Source organism: Equus przewalskii, chromosome 25 (genome assembly GCF_037783145.1).
Source record: "Equus przewalskii isolate Varuska chromosome 25, EquPr2, whole genome shotgun sequence".
NCBI lineage: Eukaryota > Metazoa > Chordata > Mammalia > Perissodactyla > Equidae > Equus > Equus przewalskii.
Genome location: NC_091855.1, coordinates 37345725 through 37360616, shown reverse-complemented (window position 1 = coordinate 37360616; position 14892 = coordinate 37345725). Strand labels below are relative to the sequence as shown.

The 14892-nt window shown below is 54.0% G+C and overlaps 1 protein-coding gene across 13 annotated transcripts in view; it reads left to right on the top strand.

Annotated features, from left to right (window-relative positions):
* Positions 1-14892, top strand: part of CLMN (calmin) — a 114651-nt gene that overhangs the window by 14251 nt on the left and 85508 nt on the right. Inside the window, exons 1-2 of one of the 13 annotated variants that reach the window (XR_011533050.1) lie at positions 8520-8712; positions 10584-10752. The exons of the other annotated variants lie outside the window; for them this stretch is intronic. The gene's annotated coding sequence lies outside the window, so the exon portion shown is untranslated. Of the gene's footprint in view, positions 1-8519; positions 8713-10583; positions 10753-14892 lie in introns of those variants that run through there. 13 annotated transcript variants of the gene reach the window in all.

The window sequence follows — 14892 nt, the reverse complement described above, 5'->3', positions numbered from 1 at the left end:
CAGTTCGCCCTGAGACCTTCCGTTTCCTCCTCCTTAGGGAATAAGCTTCCAGTCTTGTGCTCGATGGAGGAGGGACAGTCCCCCAGCTGGGAGACGTAGCGGAGGGGAGACAGGCACCCAACTCGTTCCTTCATCTGCTCCTCTTATTGCCTCCTCCACCCCAGCCCGTTTCCAGAGATGCCTGCCGCCTCTCATTCCTGAACCCGTTGGGACTTGGAGTTTGTAAGTTGGGTCGGGTTTTGTCCTTCTTTGCTGCCACTTAGGATGTAGGTCTCTTGAGTTTGCTAAATCAGCAGGCAGGGTGGTCTGTCTTTCCACCCTGCGAAATTTTCTTGCTGTCGTCCCTTCTTCTGTCCTTGAGGGTTTATATTCTAAATGCGCAATACATACAACAAACAAAATCTCTTCACTGTAGGTTTTAGTAGAGTTTGGAGATGGGCTGAGGTTAGAAGCCTGTGTTGAGGCTGCCTCCTTTTCCGAGAAGTCACTTTTCTGCCTTTCCAAGTCCCAGAACAGCTGGGCAGGAAGCTGGCACGCGAGTGCTGTGTTCAGCCTGGGCTTGAAGATTCAAAGTGTGAAGATACTAGATACTTGCTCAGCTAGTTACCAGGAGAAACTGGGGAAATTGCACAGGGGTTTTGATCACACCTAATGGCTGTTTTCCCAGCCGTACATTCTGGTTCCCTGGGGCTGGGGGTCCGAGGTCTGGGGGTCAGGGGTCCAGGTTGGATGCAGCTCTGGGGGTGGAGGGTTCCTCCAGGGGGCTTGCCCCGGGGTCCTGCCAGGCATCCAGCGGCGCGCTGAAAGCTGGTCTCCGCTTGGCAGGTGGGGTTTGATTGGAGCCCGGCACTAACTATAGCACGCTTCTTGTTGCTGCTGTCCCCGTTTGAAAGCTGCAGCCTCTGCTGCCCACGGGCGCGTTGGCTCCTCGGGAGAGAAAAGCCAAACCACGGAACGAACGGGTTGCTTGCTTTCTCCATTGTTCGATGTTGGAACCCTGCCTGCTTCTATAAAACTGTCCCAAGCCCAAAGCCACAGCTACCTGGGGGAGAATTGACTGGTGCCAGGCTTTGAAAGTTAAGCTGTTCTTCATGGCGAGATTAAACATTAGCCTGCCTGAGCCTCCATCAGATGCCGCCAGGCTGGCTTCACTTGATCTTCTGGATTTTTGAGTGGGTTGGATGACCAGGAGGAGAATCACCGAGCCCGAATCAGTAGGTGACCCTCCAGGAGCCCTGCAAGGATGCCTCTCCTCCTGCAGCCCTGACCAGGGACACACAGTTGACCGATAAGAACAAAACCAGAGAAAGGAGGGCCCGCCTGGCTGTCGGGGAGAGAGGTGTTGGAAGCCAGGCGTGGACTTGAATTTTAGCTCCTTCGCTTTGTAGCCATGGAACTTTAGCCAAATTACATGTCCCCTGGAGTTCTGAGCTCTTCTGTCTGTCATGTGACTTTAATAATAGTAATGCCCTCCCAGCATTGTTGGGAAGATTCAGTGAAGTTGTGAATGCTGAGTGCTCAATACTAATCAGGACCTTTGGAATAAATGTTTCTTTATTTAAAGGAGGAATTCTTTTTGGTCTAGTGGACGATATTTTGGTACGGGTTCAACTGGATGACGTGAAAGAATCAGTCACTTCGTCAATATTTTGAGGTCAGATTTGGCGTCTACACTTGGGGCTCATGCCGTGGAGACCACAAGGCAGTACTGGACAAGCACTAAGAGAGTTGTGTTGTCGGAGACCTGGAATCCTTTGGAGATGGGAGAGATGGTTACAGGGAGCCATTCAGCAAGTGCCATGTAGCAGGAGCTTGTGTTGGCCGGGATGCGGGGAGGTGGAGACTGGCAGGGTTGCCCTCTAAGTGAGTGAGGAGATTGGCATGACCCAAGGTGCAGAGGCAGGAATGTACTGGGATGTTCAGAAGGCAACTGGTCCAGCCTGGGTGAGAAAAGGACCTGGTTTCATGGGTCCTCGTTAATAATGATGTGACCTTTTTGGCTCGTTTTCCCCCTGCCGCCATTTCCCCCGGGGATGTGGCCTAGGCTAGCTTGTGGCCAACATTCCCCAGTGTATTGGGGGAACACTATTGGCTTTTGGAGCAGGATGGTCTTCCTCGAGTGGGATGTTCCATGTGTTGCAGGAGGTTTAGCATCTTGATCGAGCCCACAAAATGCCAATCATGTCACACTCAAAACCTCACCCACCATTTCTCCATGGGAGTGGTACCACCCGTTTGAGAACTAGAAGGGTAGCATGTAAACAGAGGAAAGGGAGAAACTGTGCTGCTCCACAGAGCCAGCTCCACTCTCGAACACAGAGGAGTTGTAACTGCGTGCGCCCCTCGCTCAAAAGACTCTTTGATACGAGGCTTCAGCTTTGACGCTCTTGGAAAATCAGTGGTTGATGTAATCGTTGTTCTGTGAATTGTGTCCATTATAACCGAGTGCCCTGCAGTTGTTGGAAGAATCTAGCAACATGACGCAATAATGCCTGACCCTTTGGAATTGTTCCACGAAAAATTTCTTAATGCATCAGGTGCAGATGCTGCAAGTTTTATTTCTGTTTTCCAGAATATTGCCTGCTTTCCCTCCATGTCAAACCAACCCAGAGCCTCTCTGGTTCTCTAGCTATCTTCATGCAGCAGCGACTTTCAGCAAATATTTATTGAGTGTCTGCTTGGTGCCAGGTGCTCTCCCAGACACCAGGGAGATACAGATCCATCTTTGCTCCATGGTAGAGAGTCAGTCCCCATGGTCCCGTTGGGATATAGTGACGGCTGTGATGGCGGACTATTCTGAGCGTGTAACAAGGAAACCCTGCATCAGGAGCCATAGAAGGCCTTTCAGAGGAGGTGACATTTTAAGTTGAAATGAGCAGAATAAATGGGAGTCAGCCAGAAGGAAGGGAGAGAGGACCAGGCCATGCAGAGGGGACAACTCACCCGGAGGCTGAGGGGGGCGGGAGCCTGGCTCACGGACATGCAGGGCTCCACCGACTTGAGCCGCCAAGGGCTGCATTAGCGGCTGTGTTAGATCTGGAGCCCGGAGTGCAGGATCCCTTGAGCCCCACTCCGGGTGAAGATGGGCACGTCTTGGAGTTGGAGGTACTGGTTCTGGATTTTTTCCACTCAGCAAAGCAATAGACTGTGGCTCTGGGCCATTATCAGACGGATCAAAAGGTCCATGATCGCTTCCTTTCAAATAGGCTCAGCTCCCAGGAGGCGCTTCCCACCGCTGATAGTACACGGGCTGGCTGGGGCGCCGGCCCACGGAGCTGGGTGGCTTTTGTTTTACTCGTCTGTGTGGTTTGGAATGCAGCGGGCATGCGCTTCTAATGCCCTGTGGAGGTGTCCTCTCCTCTCCCCTCGCCCGTCTCTCTCATTTCCTGCCCCCCCCAGTCCAGGCAGATCTGCCCCCCAGGCAGGAGGGGCCGTGCCCTTCAAGCATCATTTTTCTGGGTTGCAGATGATTAAAATGTAGATGATGCCACGGATGATGATGGCAATATATTCCCCACCTATGTCACCCTCGTGTCCCCATTTATTGAACACCTGCTGTGTGCCAATATTTAATTCTCACAACGGTATGACTAGGGGAATTATCTCCATTTTTCAGATAGGGAATTGAGGCTCAGAGAGGTCAAGTACGAGGTCTACGGCCACACAGCTAGTTAGTGGCAGGATCAGAATTCAGCTTTGGATCTTTCTTGCTCCAAAACATGTTCTCTTTCCACTGAACCACACCAGTCCCACACCAAAATTGAGTTTGGCCCTGTGATTGACAAGCATGTGGCTCTCGCCTCATTCAGAGCCACATGGCAGTAGTTGACAAGCACTAAGTGAGTTACTTAGTGAGGTCTTTGGCCTCAGTTTCTTTAGTGCAAATTGAGGGGTTAGATGTGCCCCGTCCATTACGACAGCCCCCAGCAGCTATTGAGGGTTGTATCTCATCCACATTGAGATGTCTGTGAATGGGAGCATACGTGAAATTGGAAGACTTGCTATGAAAAAAAGCACATCAGACATGTCATTAATAGTTTTTAAATATTCTCACATATTGGAATGATAATACATTGGATGTAGTAGGTTAAATAAAATACATTATTTAAATGAGTTTCGCCTGTTTTGTTTGACTTTCTGTAACATGGCTACTAGAAAATGTCACGTTACATGTATGGCTCGCATTATCTCGACTCAGCAGGACTAGGTTAGACCATGATTTCTAAGGACCTTTTCATGCTAAATCCGTGGACTCCGGGACTTGGGTTTCCCTTCTTCCTGTGCAGAGTCTGTGAGCCCCAAGCCCCCTTCTGAGCTACTGCCCTGTGCTTGTCCCTGAGATTCTCAGGGGGCACTCCCAGCTTGATTCGTGCCTGACCCCTGACCCCATCACAGGAAAGAAACTCACCTGTTCTGGCATTACCTGCCCCCCAGGACGAGTTGTTTCCGCTTTCTGAGTCTCGAATGCCTCCTCTAGAAAATGCGGGTGAATCTCGCCCTCCTCGAGGGGTTGTCAGATGAAAGGATGTCCATAAGGCCCCCGCACTCAGTAAGAGCACTCCATGTGTTCACCGTCCTTTCAGCATTCCGTAGCTGACATTTGTCACCTCATGACAGACAGCGGTGGTGTTGGCACGGTCCCTGCCATCGGCCGTGTTCATTTCTTCAGCCAAGTGTGTTGGTGACGTTGTGCTGCGGAGTCCGATGAGCGGTCCCTGCTGAGTCACTGGCCCCCAGTCACATAGGGTGGCGTTGTCCTGTCCTGTGTCCTGGGAGGCAAGGATGTGGGTTGGAGAAGGATGTGGATCGGAGGGAGGTGTAGATTTGACTGCACACCTGGTGCAGGGAGATCTGCGGCCACTGAGCAAATGCGTCAAGTATGTGCCAGAATCCTCTTCAGTGGACGTAGATCCCGCACTGGTCCATCCATTTGGGCCTCGGTGGGCTCAGATCTAGAAGCTTTGGGGTTGAAGAGTTAAAACGGTGATTGGGGGTGCCCATGGAGCAGTTCTGTCTGGTGCTGGTGATGAAGGCAAGGCAGGCGGGAGGGATGGGTCGGCCCTGCCCTAGGGTGTTCTAAGTGCCACAAAACCATGGATGCGAGGGCGAGCCCCCTGACCTCCCTGGGCCCGTTTCCCCATCTATACTTGGAGGAAACGAGTGCCCGCCTTATTAATGATGTGTGTGAAGCACTTGGCGAGGTACGGCGGTGTGATCTGCCGGGGGGGGGGGGGGTGTCCCCTGGCTCGTCACCTGTGGCAATTGCTGGTTTTGTTTTCATATAGTTATAAGGGTCGTATAACCGTATTTTGGGGCCATCACCCTAACGCAACTGCGCTGTTACTCTTGTGTCGTCCCTTCTGGTCTTTTTTCATGTGAATTCATATTTTTCACATTTGCGTTCATTGCCCGCTTGAGTCCTGCTTTTTATTTTCCGTGTGGCTGTCTCATCCAGTGCCTTCTTCCGTGCTGTTGGGCAGCCCTGCCTGGCCCCCCGTGCTGGAGGAGGCCCCCCCTGCCCTTGGCCTCGTGTCTCAGCCCTGTCTCTTCATTGTTGTGCTGCCGCCACCTGTCCGCTCCTCCATCAGATGTGAACCCTTTGTGGGAGAGTCTGGTCTTACCCTCCTGTCTGGGCCTGGTCCAGAGACGGTCCAGCAGTCCCCGTGGGATGGACACACTTTGCGCCACCACGTGCTGGGCTGGACCTGTCTTCACTAGCTCCCTCCTGAGAGGTGGGATGCTGCTTTTCAGAAGGAGCCGCTGTCTGAGCATCAGCTCTGGACGGCCATCCAACTCGGGGGGTTCTTTTCTTAGGATGGGTTCCCTGAAAGTGACGACCTGGTCAGACATTTTCTGCCTCTTGACCGACATTCATGGTGAGTTTTACACTTGGGGCTGCCCCTGGCCTTCTTTTTGGAAGAGGGCTCTGGATCCCCCAGACTCCCTTTGCTGGGCACTTAGGCAGAAGAAATCAACTGTTAAGCCAGTTCTAATGGGAAAGGGTGGGAGTCAAGGATAAAAATGAAACAGAACAGTCTAGCTCAAGCGTGGGCTCCTCTCTGCCCCTCCCCAACTGGCACAGGTCATAACAGGGAGATGATTTATGGCCCTGGGAGAGCCAGGCATGAAAGCAGAGGAGTCCCGCAGGGTGGCCCGAGTGGACGAAGTCACGTGAGACGGCTCTCTGGGGAAGGGGACTATACGGAGAGGTGTGGCTGTGACGAGGACAGAGAAGGAAGAGACGACCAGCGTGAGTCGGGAGGCGGTGTGAGTGGGGTGGAGACCCCACAGCTCGGAGCCCGACGGCGTGGGCTGCGTCTGGCTATGCCTCTTAGGAGCCACGTGTCTTCAAACCCTGAACCTGTTCCGTCGTCTGTAAAATGGTGCTGTGCAAGGAGTACGGCCTGGCGTCCAGCTGGTGCATGGCGCTGGACCAGTGGGGGTTACTATTGCTAAAGACAGTTCCCCTGTAGGCCCCTGGAGGGGGGGTCTGCCTCACGCTCTCTGGAACAGCGGCTCTAACTGTAGGTCGGTGGGTCTCAAGGCGGGCGATATTGCCCCCAGGGGATATTTAACGATGTCTGGAGACATTTTTGGTGTCACAACCAGGAGGATGCTCTTGGCCTCCAGTGGGCGGAGTTCAGGGATGCTGCTCAACATGCTACAATGCACCGGACAGCCCTCACCACAGAGAGTGACGCAGCCCAGAATGTCCCCCGGTGGAGGCTGAGGAACCCTGCCTTAGGGACATCAGAATCCCCCCAGGGCTGGTGGGACCACAGCTGTCAGGGCCCCACCTCCAGCTTCTGACACAGTAGGTCTGGGCGGGCCGAGAATCTGCCCGTCTTGCTGGTCCGCAGGTGCTGCTGGTCCTCGGAGGAGACGTGTCAGCGAACCAAGCGCACGTCCACCACCTCTGTTTCTAGCTCACACTCCTCTGAGTGCTTACAGTGTGCCGGGGACCTTGTGAAGGCATTACTTGCATTTCATGACCATCCCACGAGAGGGCTACTTTTGACAACTCCCCCATTTTCCAGATGAAGAAACTGAGGCTCAAGAACGTGATGCACAGTAAGCGCCTGGAGGCATCGCCTCCCGACAGGGGGGTGAGCTCTCTGGAAGGGCATGCCCTCAGCCCGCCTGTGGCTCCTGGTTCAGCACCTGCCGGGAGATGAGGTCAGCCCGTTCCTCCCCATTTTGCTCTTCCCAGTCCCCGTTCTGCGTATCAGCTTCACAGAGGGCGGGAGGGAAGGAGCCCTGGGCTTGGGCCCCAGGCCCTGGAGAACAATGGACAAGGGGACCAGGAGGGGCAGGAGGAAGCTGTGCAGGACCACCCCCTCTCACGATCCAAATGTCCCCCCACTGGTGGACAGACACGAGATTGCGTGTGGAACGCTGCTCAGCAAAAAGAGAACGTGGGTGGGTGTCAGGATCCTTCTGCGGAGTGGAGGCAGCTAAATTCTATTTTATTTTATACATTTTTCTTTTGAGGAAGATTAGCCCTGAGCTAACTACTGCCAGTCTTCCTCTTTTTTGCTGAGGAAGACTGGCCCTGAGCTAACATCCATGCCCATCTTCCTCTACTTTATACGTGGGACGCCTACGTCCTTTATACTGTGGCCTACCACAGCATGGCTTTTTGCCAAGTGGTGCCATGTCCACACCCGGGATCTGAACCGGCGAACCCCGGGCCGCTGAGAAGCGGAATTTGCGCACTTAAACGCTGCATCACCCCGCCGGCCCCAAGCAGCTAAATTCGAAAGGCCTACATCTGAGTCCTTGGATAGGATGTTCTGGAAAAGGCAGCATTATCAGAACCAAAAAGTGGGTCTGTGGTTGTCCAGGGCTGGGCTGTGGGGGAAGAGGAGTGACAGCATTGGGACACAAAGGGACTCTTTGGGGTGATAGACTCTTCTCTATCTTGAATGTGGTCGTGTTTACATGACTTTATTCGTCAAAACTCACAGAAGTGTACACAAGAAAGGGGGCATTTTACGGTATGTAAATTACACCTCCATCAATCTGGCTTTAAAACGGAGAGGGCACCACCAACGAGCTGCGAATCTCCTTATCGCTGTTTATTTCGTGTCGCTGGCATGTCCACTTCAACAGGACGGCTCAAAAGAGGCCTTTTTTTAGTTCTGTGACCGCTGATGTAAGTAAGCCCTTTCTAAACTGATCTTTGAAATCTCTTCCTTATAAAAGCCGCAGGAACCCCGCTGAGCCCCAGGCATAGATTTACCTTGTAAATGAGCCTTCACAGACTTCTTTCAAGCCCAGTAAAGTGAGACCTGGGGCAGAGCCACAGCGGGGAGTCTCATGGCCACCCTTTCCCTCTGGCCCCAACAGGCACCAAGCCCAGAGCCCTCCCTGGGAGCATGCTAGCTGGCCTGCCTTTGCTTTCTCTGCCTCCAAGAGAGACAGACCTGGGCGGGACTCTCAGTCTTGATTAGATTTGGCTATGAATTACAGAAAACTCCAAATAACAGTGTCATAAACAGATATGGATTTCTTTGTAGGTTGTTCAAAGCTGGTATGGCAGCTGTGCGCTACAAAATCTGCTGGGACCCAGGCCCCCCCCTGCTCATTGTACTGCCATCCCTTGGTGTAGCTCTTGACCTCATGGTCCAAGATGGCTGCTAGAGCTCCAGCCATTGCATTAGTGTTTCAAGCAGCAGGATGGAGGAAAGGACAACAAAGAAAGATCAAGAGGTGAATGCTAGCTCTCTGTCAATGCAAGTGTCAAGAAACTGCCTCATGGCATTTCTGCTTATTTCTCACTGGCCAGCACTTGGTCACATGGTTGCAGTTAACTGTGATGGGGGGCTGGGAAATAGAACCTTAGGTGGTGTCCACCTAAGAACAGGGGTTTCTGTTTCTATAGAGGAAAAAGAGAACGGATATTTGGGGCCAAGGAGGCAACCAGCAGTCTCAGCCACAACTCCTGGTTTTGCCGTGTTTTTGCTGTGGGACCAGTGTCTGACCTCTTTAGGTCTTAGTTTGCCGTCTGTGGAATGAGTGCAATAACTCCTTCCTCTCTTGCTTGTTATGGAAATTAAAGACAGAATGTGTATCTCATCCCGGGGGCACTCAGGGTCCCCGTGAGCGCCATTGTTATTACTCCCACTGTGTTTTCTTTGAACGGTGTCTGGTTATTAATGTCCTGTCTGAGCGGGCACCACAGAGAACACCGTGAAGAGGACGCACTTGGGAGATGCCCAAGATCCAGTCATCTAACCATATTTACGCAGCAGTTATCTAAGCTGCCAGTATACTCGTGTCACCACCAGCTTTCGTCTGTGGCAGGTTCCGAGCTCAGAGCCTTGCTGTGCACTGGAACCATGCCATTGTCATCCCCGCTGGGCAGAACGGGAGCCTGAAGCACTGAGAGGACTAGGGACTTGCCCAAGGCCGCACGGCCAGGGAGAGGCTGCGTAGGGTGGGCCTGAGCTCCCCCGTGTGCCGCAGATGCCCGTGGCTTTGTGCACGGGCAGACCGTGTGCACAGCAGGGTGGGCAGACGTGTTACATAGGGCCATGGGATCCCGAGGTTGATGCCCCCTTGAAAGAAAAGCAGCCAAGTAGAGAGACAGGGCTGGTGGAGGGTGTGCCAGCAGAGGGGAACGATGGTGGTGACCGAGAGAGTGGGGTGCGCCCATCGGGAATGGTCTAGATGAGGTCAGGGCGATTTATTCCATTTTCCATTGAAGTGTTGGTCTTCGGAGTAGTCACTGCGTGTGGGGAACGTCCTTGACAGTGGGTCGATAGGGTGAGGGGAATCCCAGCCCTGCCACTGCCAGCTGGGTGACCTCTCCAAGTTTCTGTTTTGTTTCCCCCGTGTTGTGAGCCTAATGCCAGGCCTGATGCCAGGACTGGACGTACCCACTCAGGAGGCGCCTACCACCCGTTGGCAGCAGCCTGTTCTCCCCTTAACCATCCTGGCCGTGGCCCCCACAGGCTCTGTGGCGTCCTCTACACCCAGGTTGGGGGTCTGCCCTGTGGATGGGCCCCCTTAGGTGGCAGGACCCACAGTGCCCTTTTCCTCAGGTCCAGAGCAAGACCCTTGTCCTGCCTCTGAACAGCACCACTGTGCCCAGGGCTGGTCCTCAGGGTGGGAGGAGGGGCCTGAGCCCCCTCATTGTCACATCCGATGGCCGCCGGGGCCTTTTCTCTGCAATTCCCATGCTCATGAGAGGGGAGAGGAGCATGTGCTGCATTTAAAAGCCCTGCATGGACCCCAGGCTGCCGAGTGTGGCTCTCCCCATGGTGGACCAGTGGGGATCTGATATTTTCCTCTTTTCACTTATGTGTATTTCCTAATTTTTCTCCAAACAATATGTTAAGTTTTTACTAATAAGAAAAACAGTTTTTAGAGAATGAGCTTCCAGGCTTCTTCCTGCCGCATGGGTGGCGCTCAAACGTTCTTTCGGGCCCCGGTGTCCTGCCTTCCCCATAGCCACAACCACCCATCTAGTGTTTTCTGTGTCTCCATTTTAATCTGCTAGATGGGAATGGAACTTATTAAAACTCATGAGTAATTCACGTTACAAAAGGAGTATTGGCTTTATGGCTGTCTGCTTGCAGAGTTCGTCATTTGACAAAGGCTGCCTGGGAAACCTAGAAAGTCAGCCAGCCACAGGGTGAGCTCCGCGCTCTACGTGAATGTCATTCTCTCTGGGGCCGGTTTCCTCGCCTGTGAGATGAAGGGTTGCACTGCGCTGCCTCTTCTGATCGATTGGTGGTGGCTGCCGAGGTAAGGGGTGGGGCCAAGTCCAGGCACAGTGGGATGGCCAGCTGGGTTTGATTAGCAATGTCTGCCATGGCACTGGATGGGGAGTGTTTCACAGGAGTAAAGGATTTACTGTCCCAGGACTAGATTATCTCAGAAGTCTCTGACAGTCTGTGTATTTATGAACCATACCCGGGGCCAGCTACGTGATTTGTGGAGTCCAGTGCGAGATGAAGATGGGTCTGGCTGGGAGTGGGGAAGTCAGTCGCTCCTTCCCAGGAGCTTGCTGCCCCAAGCTCTCGGACGGACAGGAGTTCCCTCGAGCCCAGGATGGGACTGGGGCCCTGCTTCGTGCTTGCCGAGGGCCACTCCCTTTGTGCCTACAGATGCCTGGGTCCCCAGCATCCCAGCCCCAGATTGTGATGTCCTCCCACCCCATATTCCCTCCACTCTTGGGCCCAGCGCCATCTTGTCCTTGGCACCTGCCCTCTACGCCCACCCGGGTCCAGTCCTGGTTCCCTCAGCTGGCTCCTCATCCACTGGCCCTCGCCTGGGCTGGCTCCTCCTTCTGCCTAGTGGTCCCCAACCATGACCCGGCCTCCCTTGGCCCAGAGGGTCACTGTTGTAGGACACGAACTTAGAGGCTCCATGAGGAGGTTGGGTTCAGTGACATGAGGCAGGAGCCAGGCAGGGTTCAGGCTTTTCAAAACCGCCACCTCCCAGGGGCGGGACCAGGAGGCCTCCAGGGCTTGACTGCAGGTGGGGCTCGCTTCTTGCCCTCCCTCCCTCCCAGCGTGTCTTTGTGGGGCATCTAAGGTGCCAGACACTGTTCTAGGTGCTGGCAACACAAGGTGGGCAAGACACAGAAGATGCTGGAGCTTCCCGTCCTAGTGAGGGAGAGAAGCCATGAACAAGTGCACGGATCATCCAAACCCAGCTGCAGAAGTGCTTGGAGGAGAATAGAGGGTGAAGGGCAGGAAGCGAAGATGTGGGAGACAGGAGCCTGCAGTCAGAAGGCTGGCCCTCCAAAGATGTCCACATTCAAATCCCAGGACCCTAAAAATGTGACTTTACCTGGCAAGAAGGCCTTTGCAGACGTGATGAAGTGAAGGATCTTGAGGTGGGAGGTTGTCCTGGCCTGTCCACATGGGCCCAATGTGGTCCTTCTGAGTAAAAGGGTGAGGCCAGAGGGCAGAGCCAGAGGGATGTAGCTTGAGAAAGACTTGACCAGCTGTTGCTGGCTTTAAAGATGGAAGGAGCCACAAGGCAAGGAGCGTGGAGGCCTCTAAAAGCTGGAAAAGGAAAGCGGATTTTCCCCAGAGCTTCTAGAAAGAATAGAACCTCGATTTTGGCCCGGTGAGATGCATTCCACGTTTCTGACCTCCAGAACTGTAAGATTAAGCCACTGCCTTTGTGGTCCTTTGTTATGGCAGCCACAGGATGCTGATAAAGGCAGCTGTTTGTGGTCAGGGAAGCCTCTGAGGAGACAAACAGTGAGACGTAGCAGCTTTGCAAAGATTTGAGTGAAAAGGACTTAGGGCAGAGAAAGCAGCAAGTGCAGAGGTTCTGTGGCAGGATTTGTTGTGGGTCCCTGTTCTGTCCTGGCCAGCTGTCACTTTAAGTGACCTGGTCCTTTGGTCAACAGGAGAACAATGACCTTTGCCCCACCAGACCTCTCCTCTCCTTGTCTTTTTCCCTCTTCCCTGTGTGGTCCTTTGGCCCAGTGAACTCCTACACATCCAAAGAGGCCCAGCCCAACGCCACCTCTGAGAAGCCTCTCCTGATCCCACCCCATGCAGACCAACAGGTTCTCCCCTCGCATTCTCAGCTCTTATCACACTGACCCCCTTGTGCACAGTCACTTGTCTGTACATCTGCCACCTCTGCTGGGCTGTTCCCCTGGAGTAAAGGCTATCTCCTCTTCACCTCTCCATCTTTAGCACCTGGCCCAGGGCCAGCATGCAGCATGCAGGAGCTGAAATGTTTGATGAGTGAATGATAGCTCTGCCCCCCAAGTCTGATTGTTCTGGAGCCTCCGTCTTACCCTTTCCAGCTGCCAACCTCTTAGATTAGACTGAACTAACCAGCTTGTGAGTGTTGCAGCCTAGATGCGTGTTCCCCAGAGGCAGTGTCCTGTACCCTGTAATTATGACCAGAATGGACTGAGTGTATCAGGAGGCCTTATCAGCTAGGAGCTGGCAGGAACCCCCACCGGGGGAGTCTGCAGGTTGCTGAAGGGCTGTTTACAGAGGTGGGGGCAGGAGGAGGGCCCCAACAAGGGAGGGACAGCACTCGGGGACTTGCGGCAGCGGGGAGCTGTTATGGGCAAGGAGAGGGGGTGGAGTTGTGGGAACCCAAAAAGCCATAGTCCGGTGAGGGGTCCCCGGCAGGAGCCGCAGGCTGAGGGGGATGGAGGCAGCCCTGGCTGAACCCACAGGGAAGGCGGGGGTGAGGGTGGGGGAAGAAATCATCTGACCCGCTCCACCCCCGTTGTCCTGCCAGCATCTCCCATTGGTGGAACCCAGCAGGTGGTCAGAGGACAAGAGTGCCCAGTGATGCAGCCTGTGGAGGGTTCAGCCTCCCAGATGGGGACGAATTGGCAGGAAGGGGTGTGCAACGGTGTCTAAACAGTACAGGGACTTACATCCTACGCCTCAACCCAGCACTTGAAAATGAAGTGTCCTTTTCTGCATGTTATTACAGACCAAGAAGTAACTTGCCCAGGATCACACTGCTCGGGAGGGACAGGCGAGGCAGGGGGAGCTGGAATGTGGCCGCAGTTCTGTCTCCAGGGTCTCTCTTCTCTACATGATCCTTCTGCCCAGAAGCCGTGGGCTTAGGCCAACCCTGTCATAGGTCCCTGAGCACAGAGTGTGTGCAGGGCCTACCCTGTGCATGCCGGACAGCACCCTGGCCCCTCTCCTGCCGGAGGCATCCTGGGGCTTCATCTCCTAGGGCCTCGCCGTCTCCTTCACTGCAACCATCCTAGTTTATAATTCTGCAGTTGTGTCTTCTGGGTTAATGCCTGCTTCCCCATGGCAAGCAGGGGCCATGCGTCTTGCTCATCGTTGTAGCCTCATCCAGGGCCTGGCACATAGTAGATGCTTAGCAAATACCTCTAGAAATATAGGCGAATCATACCGGTTCATTTTAGGCTCTGCAGCCGGCAGGCTGACAGTGGTCTCCTGGCTGAGTGGGGTGAGGTCGGGGAGGCGGGGGTTGCCCCAAGAGGTAGGGAGAGGCCTGCTTCCTCGTCTGCAGCCCACCCCACCCTGCCGGGCTGGGCCTGGCACCTCTCCTCCTGGCATTTGGCAAGCGATAGCTGCAGCCTTAGGTGAGAGACCAGGGGGAGTGAGGAGGGGTCTTCTTCCCTTTTTTCTTCATGCTGCCTCCATCCTTACCGTTTGGAACACCAGGCCAGGTGTCTAGAGATCACAGGTTTGTCTGACAGCCCCGAGGAGGGACGGAAGGAGCCTGGACCCCATTCTCAGCCTCTTGGGGACAGCTCAGCCCCGGAGTTTGTCGTCACTGTGGATTTATCTTTTCATTTCACAAACCAGAGAGGGCCACGTCGGGGGCCAACATGGGTCCACCCTTCTGCACTGGTGCTGGGGTTTGTGCGACCAGCTCCTGCCCGCCGGGTCAGGGCCCAGAGTCCGTTGGAAAGGGCTCCTGGCCTTGGGTCCAGAGGACCCAGTGAACAGCGGAGCCTGGCGGACTTCCCAGGAGGCCTTAAAAATATAAATATGTTTATTTGAATTGATTTAACAACAAATTAGAGAAAGCTTGACAAACAAGACGGAAGAAGAAAGATAGAAAAGTGTCTTTAAGCCCGTTCACTTTGACATAATTATTGTCATGTTGTGTTTTTTCGTTTCTAATCATCTCTCAAATATGTTTTTATTTGTTCTCACGGCCATGAAAGGTGATGTGCAAAATTGCGTTCTGCTCTGTGTCCCTTACCTGCTGTTTGTTCCTGCTACTTTGTCACCTCCGTCAGATCACATTCGCTGGCTGCTTGGGTGTGCTGGGAGTGAATTAGCCATGTCCTTGGAGATGCCCGGACTCAGGGCCTCCCGTGGCCACGCCCCCGCGGGCATCCTGTGCTCTCCCGGGCCTGACCTTTCGGAGCATCATCTTGCCCTCCAGAGCTTGCTTGTGTTA